Genomic DNA, 20,998 nt, shown 5'->3' with positions numbered 1-20,998 from the left:
TTGACATTTCTGGCCCATTTCCTTCTCAGCTTGGTTTGTTTGAATTGATGCCGTTTGTAGAATGGTATTTCATTACTTTAAGAGTGAAGATCCATAGTGAAATTGGATGGATGGTTGACTTAGATGACCATTAAGCTCTCATTTAACCTTTGAGATGCTGTGATTCTAATGTAGCACACTCTTAATTCCTGATGTATATTGTTTGATTCCTACATCTAAAGGCATGGAAAACGCTGTGGAAAAGTATAGTACAGTATCTGTCTTTTATTGTTTTTCATGTGCCTGAAATAAAATGTCCAGAGTCATAATACGGAACAATTTTACATTAGATGTTCCTAGTTAAAAGACTACATTCTGTGAGTTAATTTAACTAGCTATTCCAATAATACATAATACTTTAATATCTTTTATCATTTTATCTTTTTAAAAGTTACTTTGAAGTCAGATTACCTAGATTATTTACTTTTCTAGTATGGCCCTTCAGCTATATTAATTCACCACCTGGCTGACATGGATTTTCTCTTCCTCTCTCGCCTCTACCCCATTTCAGAATCATCTACTTTCAAGCAAGAATTAACAGAGATTGTGGCTATGCAAATGCACAAAAAAAGGGTGAAATGTACCTGCAATGTACCTGGTTCTGCCCTTGGAAGTAATTTCCTGCTCATGCCATTAAGAACATGCTGCCAAACTGTTCAGATTCAAGATTATTCCAAGTGCAGGGCTCAAATGTTATAGCCAAAGAAAATCTTATAATAAAAGTGAGGTAAATTTCAGCCAAGAAGTTAGAAGAAATGTTTAAAACAACAATAACAAATTGTGGATCATGGCATATGCAGGCTATCAGTAGAAGGATCAGACAATAAAATGAGTTAGTGCAAACCATTTAGTAAAAATAACTATCAGCAGAGTTGTTCCAAATTAAAAATAGTACTACAAGGTTGTTAAGGAGTTAGGACATGCAAGCTACTAAGCATAAAATATATACTTGCTATTTTTCATGAATTTCTCTAATAAAGCCTTTGCCTGTTCTCTCTAATAGCTTTACTGGAATGATATCAATTACTTTAGTCATTTATGGTTGCAGTTCTGCCAAGTGTTTGCTATCCAGAAGGAAAGAGAATGGCTGAGAAAGCTGAGCACTTCCAGTTAACACAGATTTTCTGATTGTGTGGTAGGGGTAGAAGTTAGAACACTATGCTTTTTTAAGAGCATATCTAATCAAAAGAAAAAGGATAACATCTCCACTGGAAAAAAGGTCAGGGCACAAACTGACATCACAAAGGAAGAAATACTACAGACAATATGAAAAATGTTTAATCTAACTTCATTTTTAAATGCAAAATAAGACGACAAGACACTCCCATCAGTATGACAGAAATGAAGGAGAATGACAACATAAAATGCGAGTGAGGTGTAAGGTATAGGACACAGGAGCCTTTGTGCATTACTGGGAAGAAAGTAAACTGGGACATGTTTTCTACAGGGAAATATGGCACTCTTCAATATCCTAAAGAATACATCAGTCCCTGGGACCTAGGTATCACGTCTTCAGAAATTTATTCCAAGGAAACAGATAGATAAGATTGTTCACTGGAACCTTGTTTATAATATCTACCCCTTTAATATTCATTTTCACCTATCAGTATTTTCTATTTTTCCTATAATGATTTTTGGGGGAATTTTTAATTCTAAAAGAAACAGTACAAGCTTAACTTCCATTATAATTACCCTGTTTTCCTTAGTGGGTAGGCCAAGACAAGAAATGCTCTTTTACCTTGTTAATGATACCTTTGGGTACTTCTTGAGTAACTATGGTCTTTTTTGTTGCTTCTGGGTTGCTGCTCCTAAATTTCAAAGGAATCTTTCCTTGGGGTTCATTTTCATAATGAAATGTTTGTAAAGTGCCTTTCAGTACTTCAAAGATGGTGCTGTTTATCTCTTACTGGTTCCACCGTTGGGAAGGTAAAGAGATATAATATCCAGAAATCACTATAGAAAGTGCTCTATGTGTCACATTCCTGGCTTAGCAGTCTCACTTCTGTTTTGTTAAATGGAAACTCAAAAGTCCTGTTGAGTTGGCAAAGGGAAAACTCTCGGAACTAAACAGAGCCAAGCTTCCGGTATCCACTGAAAATGTCTGAGTGGGTACATGGATCATAATGTTCCTAAGAAGCCTCCTTCTTCCCCTGGGTTGAGGAGGAATCAAAAGTGTAATCGAGCTTCCTTGGAAGAGGGACTGACTGGGGATCCCACAGGAAAAGCTGGCAACAGCAGGTCAACTGCAAGGCTATGGGGAGGTATAGGTTGCAACAGGTGCAGTCCCAGTCAGCCTCCCCTCAGAGGCAAGACAACTTGCTGGGCACCATCTGGGGACCCTGCCTTCTCAGAGTAGCTACTTTGCTTTTGCCCCAGTTCTTTAATCAATAATCCACACTAAGAATGAACACAATGCATAAGCATCTAACTTGTGCAGGGAAACAGGGGCGCCTGCAACCCAGCAAGCGCACCCACAGGGTACTCAGGGCCATCCTAAGCCACTTGTTCGCGGGAACGTGGAAGAGGAACTGTGCTCTGGCCGTATCTGCGCTGCGTCCTCTGAGTCCTCTTTTTCTACAATGCAGAAAGGGTACTTGAGATTTAAACTTGGAGCGGTACTCAAAGCCAGAACTCCACGTTCATTCCGGAGTGAACCACCACACCACTATTTCCAGGCAACGTCAGGAGGCTTCCTCGTTATTTGCATCTCCGTTCTCTCTTTGGCGACTAGCCTGCCCTCCCGCCCTTGGAAACTTGTGGACTCGAGAATCTCAGCTTTCTGCCTATCAAAGGTGCCCCGATCCCCTCCCACTGCCCTAGCAGCAGCCCAGCCCCAACGCCTTTGGCTAGAGATTGAAATCCTCTGGAACCAACCACGGGACACTTTGGATTGGGGCGGAACACGATTCCACTGTCTCGAAAGCAGCACCTTCTCGGATTTGCGCCCTTTGCGGCGCGCCTGGGTTGAGATCTGAGAAATGCGCCCCGGGCCACAGGCAGCAGCGGAGGCGGGGAAGGAACAACTTTCCCTCCGCCCTCTAACCACAAGGGCGGGGTGGGGCGGCCTCGCTGGGGTCGGGCTCCTCCGCTTCCCCAGCTGGGATCCCCTGCCGGAGCTGGCATGGGGGCCGGGGAGGAGGACCAGAGGGGCTTCCTTCTCTCCCCAAGCCCTGCCAGATGTTGGAAAGGCAAACAATAGGCGAAACGCGGAGAAACAAAAGGCCATTCGCCACGATCTCAGTCGGCTGCGTCGCTAGGTCCCTGCGGGGAGGGTTAGGGGAAAGGGTCAGGAAAGAGGGCGAGGGGGAATCCGAGAGATTTAGGGTCTCTGGTACTTGTCAGGCGCCAGGGGTCTGCGCTTTACCCTCCCAGCAGGGGTCTGAAGGTGGCAAGGGGCAATCAAAGAAAAGTGGAAGGGTTTTCACCTTCTTCCCCAGTTCAGGGAAAGGGAGGGCTGGGATTCCAGATGTTTGACAGTTGTTGGCCCCAAAGTTAAGAGCGATTTGTATGGCCTTTACACGCTCCCCACCTCCATGAGGCATTGTCAGCCCCGGGGGCGACCTGGCTTACAGCGTGGAGTTCCCCGACGCTGCCCCAAGCCGAGACTCCTCCCTCAGGATCAGGACGCCCAAGCGTTGTCCCCCAGCCCGGGAGCACTTTTGTAAAAGTTTGTCTTCCCGCCACCCACAGCCCAACACGCACCCTGCATGCGTCCGCGGCTGGGGATGGGCTCGGAGACTTGCACCCCGAAAGAAGGACGATCTTATTGATTTATATCTTTTCAAATCAAGGCCACGGATCCCGGGGTGGAAAGTGGGCGACCCTAGTTCCTGCCGGGAAGTGCACACAAGGAGCCGGCCAGAAGCCCAGGCGCCGGCAGGGGTCTGAAGCAGACTCCAGCCCCGGAAGCCCGCGGCCGGCCGGCAGCGGGCCGGTCGGCCGCCTCCCGCACCTTCTTGCACACGCGCTCAGGTGCGCCCCGCACCTCGCCGCCCGCCTGGGTGAGGTCGGGGGCGAACAGCCACCGGGCTGCGCCGCCTCCCCTCGCTTGGAGCGGGTTCTTACTCACCGTGGGGTTTTACCTCCAGCCCAGGGCCCGGTCGGTTTCCTTCGCCGGGTCAGCTGCAGCCAGCGCGAGAGGAAAATGGTGAGCTCGGGGCAGGTGGGGCGTCGCTTCCCAATCCACTCAAGGGACTCTGCGGCCGGTGCGCGCGGTCCCAGCGAGCCAACCGGCGGACAGGCGAGAGCCTGGCTCCAGAGGCAGCCGCCGCCGCTCCGGAGCAGCCCCCACATGCACCCAGCGCGCCGCGCAGCCGGCCGGGGCTCGACCGTCTCGCGGGGACGCCGAGCGGGGACCCCTGGCGGCCGCCTGCGGAATGGCAGCTCCGTGGGGAGAAAAGTCGTCTTTGGGATCATCTTCCCTCCGGAAAGAGATGGGACATGACCAGTCCTAAGGGGGCTTCCAGCCTTGCAGAAAAGACACTGACTCGCGGGCCAGGGCAGTGAAGAAGGTGTCAGATCAGAAAGGATGATCTGTGGGTCTACCACGGCCACTTTCAAGGCACCTAGAGAGGGGGAAACGGTTTGCCTTCCCCAGAATTTTCTGATTGTTGAAAGATACCACGAACTGCCTGACACAGAGCGGAGCATCAATCATTGGAAAATACTCGGATTTTAGCGGATTTACTAGAGCACACTGGGAGTTATGGATGAACATAGATTTTAAAGTCCAACCCACAGCCCGCCACTCTCTACTTGTGTGGTCTTGGTCTGTCTACAACCTTAAAGCCTCGGTATTCTCCTCCGTAAATTGGCGGGGAGCAATATCACCCTTGCAGGGTGATGGTTACGGGTAAACTACATTTAAAACGTCTTTATAGTTCATAGTAACAGTAATCAAATATGAGCTTCCTGCCTTCTGCAGAAAAAGAATTGGGTCTTTCACATTTTTCTATTCCCCATATGATCACATCTTAGTGCATATTGGTTGAAGTGTACCAAATGACGAAGTACTGCATTTTACCATTCTTACTACACACTTCAAAGCGGTGTGGAAATACATTAAGTAGAAATTAAGATATATGGAGAAAACATCCCTCCTCCAAAAGAGGTTTCTGCAACTAACTACGAAGTGAGAACTTCTAAAATCACTTAAATCTTTTGCAATATCAAGTCATCTCAGATATTTTAAGAAACATTTAATAAATAGTCATGACTTAGTGATATCAACCCTGGATTAAATGACTCTAATTCTGTGTCATTTGTGTAATGTAAAGATATCGATTGTGAATATAAGACTCGAATATGAGAAAACTGCCAGATACAAAAACATAGCCCCTAAGCAATATTTCTGTTCATCACCGAGGAATCTCATTTCCAAACTGCCCCAGTTTTTAAGAGGATGAACATCAGAGTCAGACAGACCCATAGTAGCTGAGTCTAACCTTTCTGAAGCTCTGTTACCTCATCTTATAAAATAAGGATAATACAGGTATTCAATGAAGGAATACATACAACATGCTTAGGGTAACACCTGTCACATGGTAAGTGCTCCAGCGTCACCACCTGTCATTCTTTCCAGCATACTTCTCACCCCACACACATGTAGCCCCTCCCTCATGAGCTCAAGGGCCCCCATCATGTGTTATACTCATACACGCACAAGTTTCAGTGTCCCTTAAGATGTTATCTTCTGCAAATTAGGAACAGAAAGAATATTTTCAGGTAGTTTGGAATAGAATAAATAACATTCACATTCTTTGCCCAAGTCAGTACAGATTAATTTCCGTCATTTCCAACTCACGCTGTATACATTTCCCACAAGAGGAAAGTCATGCTAGTCTTCAGTGGCGTTTGAAAAAAAAAATTCCAAGAGGATTCTTTTGCCAAGCCACTTCATTACAGCTTCCCCTTAAAGGATACCAGAGGAGCACAGGGATATTGGAAAGATGTCGCCATAGCAACATTGTAATAGACAGATGACAATAGAGTAAAAGTGAAGAAAGCACATTTGCATAGTCATTAACAAACTTGGACCTACAGTCATATTGCTCTGGGCAGCAGTGCTCAGAGTTCAAGGGCTACTCAAAGTAAATTTGGCAAGAGGCTATTTCTGTTTATTTTGGCTAAGTCTGACTACCCAGTTCATTGTGCTCGTGTGTGTGCTAATTGTAATTGTTGCAGGCAGTTCACTAACAAACAGCAGACATCCTCAAGAGTCCTTCCTTTCATCCTAAGCAATGTGAGTTCACAAATCTAAATGTGTACCTAATAAATCTTCAATAGTAAAGCATACTTCCTCCTTACCTGCTTCTGTTTTGTTTTCAAAACGTTAAATAGTCACAGGTATAGAGAAATTGCCTCAATGCTTATGGGAACTTCTGTAATAACTTATGTTAATTAACTCTGGGTACTGAAAAGAAACAAATGTGCATGGCTTCCCCTAAGCACTGAGGTAATGGCAATTCAAATAATAGCAAGTTTATATATGTGATATATATAGATTTATAGATATATAAGAAGACTTCATATATATATACATTTTAGAGATCATATCTATCTTTTAAGCAATTTCAAACCATACAAGAATCCATATATGATCTTAAGGCATAATTTCTGCTAGCATACTTCTCAGCATTTATAATGACACTAAATGTCTATAGTCATTTCCTCTGAAATGCACATTACATCAATCCCATTTTGTGAAAGTGGAATTAAGGCATAAAAAGGTCAGAGGTCGGGAGCTGGGAAGAATGTATGACAGTGTTCAAAGTTGTTTCAGTGACAGCTGAACAAGATAGTGTCATTTGGAATCATAATGGACAATTATCTTCTTTCTAGTCTATAGGAATAGAGTGAATGTTCTTTCCCAAGTTAAAAAAAAAAATTATTGAAAAGAGACTATACTCTTTCTTCCTGCTCTTAGAATGTGTTTTGTTTACAGTGACCCAGTGCTCCTTCATATCTCTCTATTAGATGGTATTTTTTTCTTATTTAAAAATATCCATGTGGTTGAGGCTGCAGTGAGCTATGATTGCACCACTGCACTCTAACCTGGGCAACAATGAGACCCCATCTCAAAAAAAAATAGTTTGTATCTTTAACAAGTGACCCTTCTTCTCAAGAGATGAGCCTGATGTTTCTGCTCTGGCTTAACGTTAACCAGGTGTGGTACACTTGTGATCTGCCTCAGTACTCTGAGTAATGGGGAGGAGTTCTCTCACTATGAAACAGGTCAACTTAAATATGATCCAAAAAGGGTTAGTTGCCAGGAGAACCAAAGTCTAAGGGAATCACATCTACAAGCCCATAGCCTGGACTCCGACATTAATCCTACAGTGAGACTTTAGCACCTTTCACAAATGGAAAAATCAGGCCACTGTGTGCTCAATGGGTTTGGAATGTTGTGCTTTCAAAGCAATTGATATAGAAAGGCATAGAAAGATCGAGAAGAGGCTAGTGAGTCTTGGATGCTTCGAACGTGATATAACGCCCCTTTCTCTTCTAAATAGTAAAATAATGAAGATCTCAAATAGACTTTCTCTCTTTGAGAAACACAGCTTTACTGCTTTTGCGATCAATGCCCTTGCCCTCACCAACAAATCAGTCATTAATTCCCAACGGCCTTGCACTGCAAATACAGAAAAAAAGGTTTTTGTATCTCCTTAGCTCTCTTTGAATGTCTGTGGGAAAGAAATGAAGGAAGTAAACTTTTCTACTGCCAGACTGAAGGTAGTTTTTGATAAACTTGGAACCTCTCCAAACCACCCCCTACCCTCCTGGCATAGAAAATAAACAAGATTTTTCCCTTTACATCATAATTAAGGCAAGAGACAAAAATGAAGGTATCACCCAACCTGATCTTCTTTAGCCTCTAGCTGTTCTACCTACACAGAACTATTTTCTCAAGATTCCAATTAGGTTTGATATACTGTTCAATATTAATTTCCTCTTAAGAAGCTACTTCACCATTTGGAAAGCCCCTTGGGTTGAATAATTATTAAATTTCTAAATGGCCTCTGGCTAGCCTCAATTGCGTTAGTGTTTCATGTCCAGTAAGTAATATGAAAGAGGCTTGCCTTGGGTATTTAACAGCCCCTAATGATGCTTTTCAGAGGGAAAAAAATCCTTCTGAAAAGATTTTTGGAAAAGTTTCAGTTAATTTTTTCCCAAGTCTTGTTGTCTAATGCTCAACAGAGTCTCTGTAGAAATGAATAGATAACTTCCTTCCTTCATTTTTCCCTTCCTTTTTTCTTTCTTTTATCCTGCCCTCTTCCCTCTTTCTTTCTTTCTCTTCTCTTCTTTGTTAAAGGATTTCTGACGGCTAGGTAACTCATCAATGTTTCTATCCAGTGTCCCAGAAGAACAATTCTTCTTTTTAATAAAATGAATTACATTTTCATTCTCTTTCATTGTCTTTTTGTTTTCCTGTGTTCTTTTTGGTTTCTTTCAGCACACGATAAACGATGTTTTCATTTGAAATTGCTTCTCACTACTGCTCAGATGGTCAGCATGAGAAGTCAAAAGGAAAGCATATACACTAGTAAGAGAATCAGGGTGTGGAAAAGGGTCTCTAAGACCCCAACCCCCGAGAAGAAGATGGAGACCCAAACATGCCAGTCACCAGTTTGAGGCTCATAGCTTGTTAGTGTAGAGCCAGATTTTGTACTTGTAGTTTGAGGAGCACAGCTTGTTAGAATCCAGATCTCATGGCTTTTAATCCAGAAATATTTCTTGGTTTGGGAGTTGTTTTTCATTGTTGCTGTTGGCCAGTAATTATGGTACTCTGGTGAAAAGGCTGTTTTATAGGTCAGTTATTTGGAAAGGCCATTTTCCGTTTGTTTGTTACTGAATAGATGTGCTTGCCTTGTTCATTTGGCAATGCCCTGAGCTCCTCAATCTCTCAGTCCCTTCTTTTAGAAACGATGGTTTGCCTACAGGATGCCAGGTGCTTTTCTCAGGGCCTTGCTCCTGTTATATTTGATTTCTCTGTCAACCTTTTTACACTACTACATACACCCAGAGTGAGAGAAAAAAGGGAGAAGAGAAAGAAAGCAAAAGGAAACAAGAAAAAGAAGTTGAAAGCAAAAGAAGAAAGAAGGAAGGAAGGGAGGGTGGAAAGAAGGAAGGGAGGAAGGGAAGGAGAGATGTTGAAGATTACCAGTGGTATATACAGGAAAATTAATAAGATATCCTTTGTTAAATTTTAATACTTCCAGTCATGTCTGTTATTAAGGAATCCAAAAGTGATTAAAAGCAATCTCCTTTCCTTCTCCTCTGCTCTCCCTACTCCTACCCTACTACCCCCCAGGTTATACTTCACAGCATCTTCTTGGATGATGACATAAAAGTCTGGCATTATGTTTCTTTAAAATTTTTCTGCCTTTTGTGGGGTTTGTTTGCCAACCACCCCTCTTATCCTACCTGCAATTTCCTCATTCCTTGTTTTATTTTTGGAAGAATACACCTACCTGGACACTCATTTCTTTTTTACCTTCCAAGTAGTCTAGTTGAAATGTGTTGACCTTGACCCCTATTGGCAGAACTGCTCAGCTGACCCATCGACTCTTGAGAAATAATAAGTAGTTGTAGTTTTAAGGTGCTACATTTTGGAGTGATTTGTTATGTAGTTTTGTTGTGGCAATAAAGAACTGATACAGATAATGTGGTGGTCTTGATGAATACAAGAGTGCCTGGCCTATAAGTAGCCACTCGATAAATGTTGGACTGGAATGAACTGGCAAATGGAGTAAATTAATATTCATCAATAGGGGCTTAATTAAATATGTTGTGAGATAGCCTAACAATGGAACACAATGCAGGTATTAAAAACAGTGAATAAAAATTCAACAAGTTGATGGCTTAGGATTTGTGCATTTGTCTGTGTATGATATTACATATCAGTAAAGAAAGCCTGTATACAAAGCACCAGGTATCATATGATACCCTTTTAATATTAAAAAATCTACATTGTATATGTTCATAGGAAAGTATCTGGAAGTACATATACCGAGATGTTGACAATGGTTCTCTAGGTAGAATCATAACAGGTAATTTAAAATTTTTTCTATACTTCTTTATTTGAAAACATTCAACTTTATTTTTTATAATAACAAGAGAGTAAGGTGATAAGATACTTTTTTCCTGAGTCCAGGACACATGGGGTGAGCTACCCTGATATGACGTTTTCTCTTTCTCTCCCCAAAGCACACTGAAGATCTTGAAGGGCACACAGAGAGAGGGAAGGCAACAGAGGCAGGCTTTGTTGGACACCAAATGAATGTACTGAGCCATTGTTTCAAGACAGCTCTGTATTTTGAAGCTCAGCATGGGCCAGATTCAACTGCCAGATGAAATATGTGATTCTTCTGGCATTGTCAGAAGTGGCAAATGGATTGTCTCCTCCTAAATGTGGTGTGACTGTGGGGCCCTATCAAGGTGACTCTCCCATCAACCAAAGGTAGCAAGTAATGGCACACTTGCCATGACCTCTACTGTCTGCTTTCTGTGTCGCTGCCTCAATCATGCCCCTCCTCTTGCCTTGTCTTGGTGAGGAGTGCCTGGCCAGCAGCCCTGCCTACCTCTCTCTTCTGGCCCTATCACCTTGCCCCAGCCCATGTGGTTCCAGCAGGCTCCACTTCAAGGGACCCACCCTCTAGGGCACAATGTAGATTCATGATCCAAGCATTGCCAACCAGAGGGCTTCTTCTCCAAGAGTTTATACACGGACCCTGAGGTCAGCAAGCAAGAATGAAATAAGCCAGAGTTCTCTGCAGCCATCCCCTTTTCACCTCTCTCAGTTATGGATGAACTTATCTGTAAAATGGGAAAAAGAAACAACAAAAGAAGCACAGCTGAGAGAAACACCAAAAGAAAGAGTTGAAGACATTGTTTGAATTCCTGCATCCAGTAGTGTCCAAAGCCAGTGCCAACCCTGGAATTCCTAGCTACAAGAGCCAATGGAGTCCCTTTTGCTTTGGTTTGAGGTGGGCTCCTGTCACTTGCCACAGAAACTAGGAGAAAGCACAGTGTCTGTGCTGCAGTGAGGGAGGGCTAAAGTCCTCAGGGACAACCAATAAAGCATGAGAGCCAATGAATAAATACTTGAGGTGAGCAATTACAGCAGGCATTCTTTTTTTTTTTTTTTTTTTTGAGACGGAGTCTGGCTCTGTCGCCCAGGCTGGAGTGCAGTGGCCGGATCTCAGCTCACTGCAAGCTCCGCCTCCCGGGTTCACGCCGTTCTCCTGCCTCAGCCTCCCGAGTAGCTGGGACTAGAGGGGCCCGCCACCTCGCCCGGCTAGTTTTTTTGTATTTTTTTAGTAGAGACGGGGTTTCACTGGGTTAGCCAGGATGGTCTCGATCTCCTGACCTCGTGATCCGCCCGTCTCGGCCTCCCAAAGTGCTGGGATTACAGGCTTGAGCCACCGCGCCCAGCCACAGCAGGCATTCTTTACATTTCTTAGAGATCCAAGCAAAATGTATCCCCAGTGGCCTGAAGTGGTCATATATATTATTATTATTAATTAATATAGTTAATAACCTGTAGGCAGCTCAGAAAAAATCTCAGAGTCATTAAGTGTTAAAGGACATTTGAGACCATTTGCCTCAGCATCTAGTGCAGCTCCGGATACGCACAGCATGGAGGGCAGGGAACTAACATTTGGTGAGCACCTACTATGGGTTAGGACCTGTGCTGGACATTTTCACATATTTATTCCTCCCCATGATCTTGGATGATGGGTATTAATACTCTCATTTTGGAGATTGGGAAACTTGCCTAAGGTTCATACAGAGCTTCTTTGGCGCTCTCAATCATGACTGTTCCCTTGCATCCATCCCCTCTGTTAAGAACTGAGATTAGCATTTAGGAAGTTATAGCTGGTGCAGCAGACACCTTAGATGCCCTGTGTCACATCTCTTGACATATCTCTGATTTCAGTGCACTTATGATGTGGCCTCTTTCCCAGATCTCAAGCACGCAGCAGCCATCATTTCACTATCTGCCGCGGGACTGTTTCCACGAGGCAGGAGCTTGCTCAGCCTAGGAGAAAGCACAGTGTCTGTGCTGCAGTGAGGGAGGGCTAAAGTCCTCAGGGACAACCAATGGAGCATGGGAGTCAATGAATAAATACTTGAGGTGAGCAATTATGGGAAGCATTCTTTACATTTCCTAGAGAGCCAAGCAAAATTTAGCCCTAGTTGTCTGAAATGGCCAATTGCCAAATTCATCTTTATATTGACTTTTCCTTCTTCGTGTTGCAGGCTGACTGATCTCTCATTCCCATTTCCTGGAATCACCTCCCAAATAAACTAACTGCATACTAGTCCTTGTCTCAGGCTCTGACAGTGGGGGATTCCAAACTGGAAATGAAGACCATCTTGTGTACTGACTAGTGAAGGAAAAGGTTACTGTTTTGAAGTCTGTAAGAAAATAAGCTCAGCTTAAACCAGCAAGAGGCCTTGAAACAGAGTGAGCAATTCCAAGCTAGGAACTGTATTAAGAAATAGTCTCTTATATAGAACCCCTTTGAGAAAATATACTCAAAGTCTATAACTTAAAAATGCCTGAAAGGAAATATATCAAGATATTAACATATTATAATTCAATATATATTATTATTGTATTAATTATTCTACTCTTCTGAGTAAATTTTCAATGGACATTTCCCAGATCTTCCTCACTTCTCTTACCTATGTCTTGATCTGCCCCCTGGGGATTCACAATTCTTGTCACTGTAGTTAATAATCTTTTTTTTTTTTTTTCTGTGACTCAAATTAGGTAGAAGATACTTTAGCCATCTTTCTCTGCTTGGAAGGCAGCACAGCATGTTAGTTCAGAGTATGGTATGGGCAACAAAAGAAGGTCAAATTCTAGTCATCTGGGTCACTTGGTCTGTCACCCAGGTTTTGCTATGGAAACAATTGCTTGTGATCGTTAATTTTTAAATGTTGACTAGGCTAAGGGATACTGAGATAGCTGGTAAAACATTATTTCTGGATGTGTCTGTGAAGATGTTTCTGGAAGAGATTAACAGACTGAGTATAGAAGATCCACTCTTACCAATGTGGGAGGGCATCATCCAGTCCACTCAGGGCCCAGAGAGGACAAAAAGGCAGAAGAAAAGCGAATTTGCCCTCTCTTCTGGTGCTGAAACATCCACCTTCTGGCTGGCCTTTGAACTTCAGGATTTATACTACCCTAGGACACCCACCCTCCCAATCCCCCATCCCATTTCTCAGGCCTTCAGGCTTGGGCTGAATCATACCACTGGCTCCCCTAGTTCTCCAGCTCAAAGACAGCAGACTGGGGGACTACTCAGCTTCCATAATCATATGAGCCAATTCCCATAATGAATACCACTCCCCCACTCTGTTTCTCTGGAGAACCATGATTAATGATCAATACAACTCCAAAACTTAGTGGCTTAAAACTGCAAAGATTAATGCATGGCTTATGCAACATGTACATCTTGATGGGGGTGGGAAAGGGGGCTCTGCCCATAGCTCCCACAGTAAGACCTAGCCTGCAGAGTGCCACTTCTGGAACATTAGTGGACACTGTGGCAGAGTGAAAAGGAGGCAAAGCTCATGCAAAGTCTTCCATCTGAAAGTGACATATGCTGCTTGTTCATGTTTCATTGGCCAAAGACAGTCATGTGGTCATGCACAAGTTTCACTGAAAGGGAAAGGGCAATCTGCCTTGCAGATAAGAAAGGAGAAAAAAAAGGGGGAGATTTTGAAAAACGTCTATCCAATTTGGACAATCATTTAACCTATGCTTCAGTGTTCTCATCACATATTGTGGGGATATCCACTTTACAAGGTTATTATGAGGGTTAAATGTGAAACTGTAAAGTACCTGGCACATAGCCATTACTCAATAAATGCTATTTTGACAGTGATACTTTGTTTACCTGAAATATAATATTAAGATTTACTCCAATCTTTCCTACATCTCTGGGAGTAAAAAACTCTTGAAACTTTTTCCAGAGGTTGCATTTTCCGGTCTTTAAAAATGAGTCCAGTGCCTTTTTCCCGAATTTTTCCAACTTCTGACCATCCTCAGATATGGGTTCTAGCTTAGTGCTCCTCACACAGAAAGGTTCTAGTAAGGAATTAGAAAATACTTTCTGCTTTAAAGAAGAGCTACACAAATATTAAATGAGAATAATTATATTTATTATTTACAGCAAATATTCTAGTAGTCAGAAAAACTCAGCTTAAGTTCATTAGAACAGTATGGGCCACATTAGAAAGAACATATTATCATTATGTTTGAAAAACTAGGACTGGGTACAAAGTTACTATGATAGTATGGGCTCAGTTGGCCAAGTATGTTATTACAGTTTCAATGGAACCATTATCTTGTCAACAGAACACACAGTGAAACCTGCAGGGGCTTCCTCTGGCTTCATGACAGTGAGTAAATTCCGGCTTTCCCTAGGGAAGGCAGGGGCCTGGTAGGGTCTGAGGAAGAGCCTGAGGCATAGACTGTGCCCACCCTCCCCTTCTCCCTCCACTCATCCCAGTTTTTGGTTTAGAAAGCCAGCATTTTGAATATGTAGTCACAAGACTTTCTCGTTGTCCTTAGGTTGGGTTGCTGCCCACCCCTCCGCCCTCCTTGTTCCCATATGAAGGTCATTGACTCCTAGTTTTATAAGGTGTTTATTATTGCAGAATTTGGACCAGTGACTCTTTCTGTTCAGCAAATGATTCAGTGCATGTGGACCCTGGGGTTGTTTACATTTTCAGGAACTGCTATTGCGAAACTAAAAAGGTTTATTTTACGTAGTGGGATTGCTTTTGCCAGATGAATTCATTTGCTCAAGTTATTTTTAAAATGTGCTTTCCCTTAGCTCCTTAGAGAAGCTCTGGTCTCCTCTTGCTTGTGTGGGTCTAGGCCAGGAAAAAAAAAAAAAAATGCTGAGGCTATTAATGGAAGCCAGAGAAAATGTCTAGCCAAGGTGGATCAAAGAAGGTTCTCAGTTTTGACCCAAAACCCTTTAACTTCCTGAATGCTGGGCTAGCATACAAACTGGTCCTGGCTGCAGCAGCTTAAATGGCTCATGTGCCTAGAACCAGGAAGACCATGCATATGAGTTTCAAACTGCTCCTACAGGTATGTGTGGAAAGGGGACCCCTACAACTGAGTATTCATCTGGAAGAAACTTCCCCGGCTGCCAGTTGGAAGCACCACAGTCCAGCAGCAGTGAGACTGCTGGAGGCAGGCAGATCGCAAAGCACAAACCCTCTACCTCATCGGGGTCAAGTGGCCTGAAATGATTCATCAAGCTGCTTTGCAAACATTTTATTTAACAATTGATATTTAGAAATAATTTTTTATGACACAGTTTCTTCTCTTTTGGAGGTATCAGAGACCCCTTTGAGAATCGGAGGAAGGCTATGGAGAAATATCTGATGAAGTCTGTGGGGAAAAAAACTGCCATCCAGGGCTGGGCGCGGTGGCTCAAGCCTGTAATCCCAGCACTTTGGGAGGCCGAGACGGGCGGATCACGAGGTCAGGAGATCGAGACCATCCTGGCTAACACGGTGAAACCCCGTCTCTACTAAAAAATACAAAAAACTAGCCGGGCGAAGTGGCGGGTGCCTGTAGTCCCAGCTACTCGGGAGGCTGAGGCAGGAGAATGGCATGAACCCGAGAGGAGGAGCTTGCAGTGAGCTGAGATCCAGTCACTGCACTCCAGCCTGGGTGACAGAGCAAGACTCCGTCTCAAAAAAAAAAAAAAAAACAAAAACTGCCATCCAGAAAAATGTATATATGCAAGCTGTTCCTTAAAATGTAAGTGGTATCATTGTGATGACATCCAAAAATTGTCAGAGAAGTCCATAAATCCCCTTGCTTCAGAATTTGGGGAAACTTTAAACCTCAGATTAATGGTATGTAGATACTATTCATTCATTCAGTAGCACTATGTTGGAAGTTGGAAATACAATCACGTATAAGACAAGGACCCAGCCTTGTGGAGCTCACAGTCTAATGGGAGACAAAACAAACCCATAAAATGATGCATGATAATGAGTTAAGTGCTATGCTAGAACTGTAAGTGTAGAAGAAAACAAGAGCCCTAAGTAGAGTGTAGTTAATTCAATATATATTTAATAAATGCATTATGTGCCAGGCAGTTGGGAATAAGCTGGTGCACAGACAAGATCCCTATCCCATGGAGCTTAAAGTCTGGAATACTCTCAACTCAAAGTTGGAGGAGAGACCTGGAAGAACATGATGCCCACCTAAGGTGAATCCTGACTGACAAAGTTCATCCAGGTGAAGTGGGTAAGCGTACTGCAGGTAGTGGGAGCAGCACGCACACAGGCCCAGTAAGAGCAAGGTGAGTCAGGGGGAACTACAAATACTTCATCAGGGCTCTTTGAAGGCAGGAGCAGTGAGACACAAAGGTGGAGAGGTGTGCTGGGGGCAGATCCCCAAGGCTCCTGTGCTTCACCATGGATTGTGGGTTGAAGGTTGTCAATGAGGGCTTTTTAAGGCAAGTCAGGAGTTTCATATTAAAAAGATCACTCTACCATAAATGGAGAAAATTGGGCAAAGGGGAGGGGATGGCCAGTGGGTGAAATCATGGAGACTAGAACGAAGGAAGCTGTTGAATTAATCTGGATAAGAAATGATAAGGTCCTAATAGTGGCAGTGGAGATGGAGTAAAGTGGATGATGGGAAAAATGGGATGAGGCCTCTGGAGAGTAGCTCACAGGCAATTTTTTTCATTTCCTACAATGACATTTGCCTAAGGCAACACACTCTGCTACTTGCAATGAGGTAGTGACAGGCTCAAGCTAAGAAAATAATCTTGTTACTGACATGGTATCACTGGGAATCATGGCTGTAAAATTGTAGTTTAATAATCAAATTTTGGAACTCTACATTTAATTGCTTAATGGTGAGGATTATGACAGCAATAATCCTGATAATAGCTGTAACCCAATTTTATTGTGCACTTACTCTGTGCCAGTTACTGTTCCAAGCATTCTGAATTTATTAACTCACTTAATCTTCAAATGATTCTATCGGGTAGGTTCTATTCTTACTCTTAAAGAATAGATGAGGACACTGAGGCAGCACAGAGAGGTTAAATACAGCTAGGAAGTGAGAAAATAAGGATTTGAGCCTTGGAAATCTGGTTCTAGGACCCAAACTTCCAAAAATTCTACTATCAACTTACAATGACAAACATAAATGATGGTCCTTCTCCATAAAACTCGATATGAGCATTAAAATCGACTTTTTACCATTTGTTATGAACACTCTGAACAATCACAATAAAAAGTAGTGTGGAGACACTATTCACATCTCTAAAAACATCTTAGGAGGGATAAATGAAGCAAAACGCTGGGTGTGAGTGTTTTTGCAGATTCAGGCTCCAAAGAACAAAAAAGCAGAAAAAACAAACAATGGTGTTTTCAAACAATGAATGTTGTTTTCCTTTAGCCATAAGGGAATTTTAAAACTTGACAAACCCATTCAGCTTTCAAAGCATTCCACATTCCCCACCCACAAGCAAATGCCAGAAGGTGCCAGTTTGAGCCAACTCAGCTCAGGAATGACTTTCTAAATACTGGATCAGATTTCTTGAATGTCCGTACTCCACAGATGGATACTTACTATTGTCCTAATTGGTCTCATGAAAAGTACTTAGCAATTTATCAAGCAATTAATTTAACAAAAACATTTCAGCAAGAAATGAGATGGTGTGGCACAAATGCAGAAACAGAAATTTCAAAAGATTGAAATTTATTACTTCAAAAAGACTAAAAAATTGCTGCCTAAAATCTTTTAACTTTAGAGCTAGGTTGTGCATAGGCTTAATTTTTAATGAATTAATTTTTAATTCATTAATTTTTAATGAATAATCTGGAAAAATAAGTTTTTGATTATATAAAGAAAGCAATTTCTTTGATTTGCAGGAAATAATTCTTTTGGGGTAAAACAAATAAATTAATGTACTCATTACATCCATCCAGCTAACATTTACTGGAATCATGCCGTGTGCCCAGCACCATGCTAGGCACTGAGATACAAAAATGAAAAAGACAAGAATCTTGTTCTTTAGCCTAGGTGGGGAGACAGATAAGCAAAGGAATAGTGTAATAAATACAACAAAAGAAATATGTACTAGCTAGACCTGTGGGAAGAAAGGTTACAAAGATCAACAGAAACTGTGTTCTAGAATTTTGGACCTAATTCTGTAAGAGTTGGAGAGTCATTAAACAAAAGTGATTGCTAGATTGAATTTTAGAAGGATCACGCTGTTATCAACGTGAAGAATGGGCTGTAGTAGGGAAACATCAAAGGCAGATTCTGTTCCACTCTTCATAAAAATCGTCCCACAGCACTCTGATACCCTTTTTGCTCTCTAATCCATTTCTCCTTTCCCCCAAATACAGATAATTTAGAAATTATTTAATCTTTTAAAAGCATTGTTTTCCAAGTTTTTGAGGTTTTCCCAGATATTTGTTGTTGGTTAATAATTTAATTCCATTGTGGTCAGAGAACATATTTTCTATGACTTGAATCCTTTTAAATTTATCAAGATTTGTTTTACGGCTCAAAATACAGTCTATCTTGGTACATGTTTCATGTACTCTTAGAAAGAATGTGTCATTTATTGTTGGGGACTGCTGTGCTCTACAAATGTCATTTAGGTCAAGTTGGTTGATAGTTTTGTTCTAATCATCTATATCCTTACTGATTTTGTGTATTCTTGTTCTACTAAACATTGAGAGGATATTAAAATCTCTAAACATAATTGTGGATTTGTCTACTTCTTATAGTTCTATCAGTTTTTGCTTCATGTATTTTGATGCAGTTATGAGGTGAAAAAACATTTAGGATTGTTATATCCTTTTGTTGAACTGACTCTTTTATCATTATGAAATGATCATTTTTACCCCTGGTAATATTCTTTGCTCTGAAATCTATTTTGTTTCATATTGTCACTCCAGCCTTCTTCCGATTTTCAATATGATGTATCTTTTCTCCATCCTTTTACTCTTAATCTGTTTGTCCTTTATTTTTAAGGTGTGTTTCCTGTTGGCAGTATTTGGTTGGGTCTTGCTTTTTTATCTGATCCGAAATTCTGACTTTTTAAGGACATTTCTAAAATCAAAAAATAAAAGTTGTATATATTTATAGCATACAACATGATGTTCTGAAGTAAGTATGCATTGTGAAATGACTGAAGTTAATTAACATACACATTACTTCACATATGTATTTGTAGTGAGAACACTTAAAAGATACTGTTAGCAATTTTCAAGTGTACAATACATGTTGTTGGTTATAGTCACATTGCACAATAGATCTCTTGAGCTTATTCCTCCTATCTAACTGAGTAAGTTGTACAACAGATCTCTTGAACTTATTCCTCCTATCTAACTTTGACCAACATCTTCCCAGCCCACTGCCTCTCCCCAGCACCTGGTAACCATGTTTTTACTCTCCGCTTCTATGAGTTCCAGGTTTTTCAATTCTGCATGTAAGTGAGATCATGTGGCATTAACAAGCTCTAACTTTTGGCCGGGCGCGGTGGCTCAAGCCTGTAATCCCAGCACTTTGGGAGGCTGAGACAGGTGGATCACTAGGTCAGGAGATCGAGACCATCCTGGCTAACATGGTGAAACCCCGTCTCTACTAAAAAATACAAAAAAAAAAACTAGCCAGGCGAGGTGGCGGGCGCCTGTAGTCCCAGCTACTCAGGGGCTGGGGCAGGAGAATGGTGTGAACCCGGGAGGCGGAGCTTGCAGTGAGCTGAGATCCGGCCACTGCACTCCAGCCTGGGCGACAGAGCGAGACTCCGTCTCAAAAAAAAAAAAATCTCTAACTTTTAATTGGGGTGTTTTGAACATTTATATTTAAATATCTTTAAAAGATAATTGACTGTTTAAGTAAAAAAATGACAATAAAGTGTGGAGTTTATAATGTATGTAGAAGTAAAAATGTAAGACCATAACAGCAAAAAGGCAACAACAGTAAGTTTCTTAAGCTATATGTCAAGTAGTATATAAACTGGTAAATTACAAAGAGGTATAACCCTAAAACAACCACTAAAATAAATCAGAGTTCTAGTTAATAAGACAACAGAGAAGACACAGTAAAATTAAAAAAAAATCCAAAAGAAAGGAGAAAAAAGAACAAAGAGAAAACAGCAAGATGACAACTTTAACCTACCATGCCAATAATCATATTAAATGTTCTAAATGCCCCAATTACAAGCTAGAGATTGTCAGATTGGATGAAAAAGCATTTATGAAGCACTGGTCAGGTACTGAACTAACGATCTTATAAGGTCTCATTAAACCCACTGGTGAAGTATGTATTATCATTCCGTTTCAAATATTTAAAAAATGAACCTTGCATAGGTTAAGTAACTTCTCCAAGCAGCACAGCAGGGATTCACACTTGGGCTCTGAATAGTGCAAACAGACCTGTAAAACCTGCTTCCCTACTCTCCTTTCAATTCAACTAAACTGAGTACCAGTTACATGGAGTTAATAAGTTAGGAGCTGTGCCCATGGCAATGACTGTAACTGTCTGGGATGAAATCTACCTTTACCAGCTGTGTGACCTTGGGCTGTATATTACACATCTTTAAGCTTTAGTTTCCTCCTTTGTAAAATGGAAATAATAATACTAGTCCCATAGTGTTACTGTGTGTTAACTGGAGGTGGTGGACTGTTTTTGCTACTTTAAGCTATACCCTACAGATCATAGAAGAAATATCAATTTGTGCAATTCTACATCAAAATCAAAATAGTGTTATATAAGAGTGACCTGTTTAACCTGTAGCATTACAGAAATATACTACAGAAGTAACTATCTCATATTTGTAGTATTATATGAAGTTTTGGTTTCTTCTTTGAGAATCATAGTGATATGATCAATTAGTCTTCTTTTAAAGAAACCTCTCATCTCAACTATTCTATTTTC

At 41.7% G+C, this 20,998-nt stretch overlaps 1 protein-coding gene across 2 annotated transcripts in view; it reads right to left on the bottom strand.

Annotated features, from left to right (window-relative positions):
• The window catches only part of MOB3B (MOB kinase activator 3B), a 202,616-nt gene extending 198,251 nt beyond the window's left edge, over window positions 1–4,365 (bottom strand). For both annotated transcript variants that reach the window (XM_074017358.1, XM_074017356.1), the window contains exon 1: window positions 4,109–4,365. The gene's annotated coding sequence lies outside the window, so the exon portion shown is untranslated. The remainder of the gene's footprint in view (window positions 1–4,108) is intronic.
• Between the last annotated feature and the right edge of the window lie 16,633 nt (window positions 4,366–20,998).

The sequence above is a fragment of the Macaca fascicularis genome, chromosome 15 (genome assembly GCF_037993035.2).
Source record: "Macaca fascicularis isolate 582-1 chromosome 15, T2T-MFA8v1.1".
Lineage (NCBI taxonomy): Eukaryota > Metazoa > Chordata > Mammalia > Primates > Cercopithecidae > Macaca > Macaca fascicularis.
Note: the sequence above shows the minus strand (reverse complement) of the source record. Positions and strands in the feature narration are given on the sequence as shown.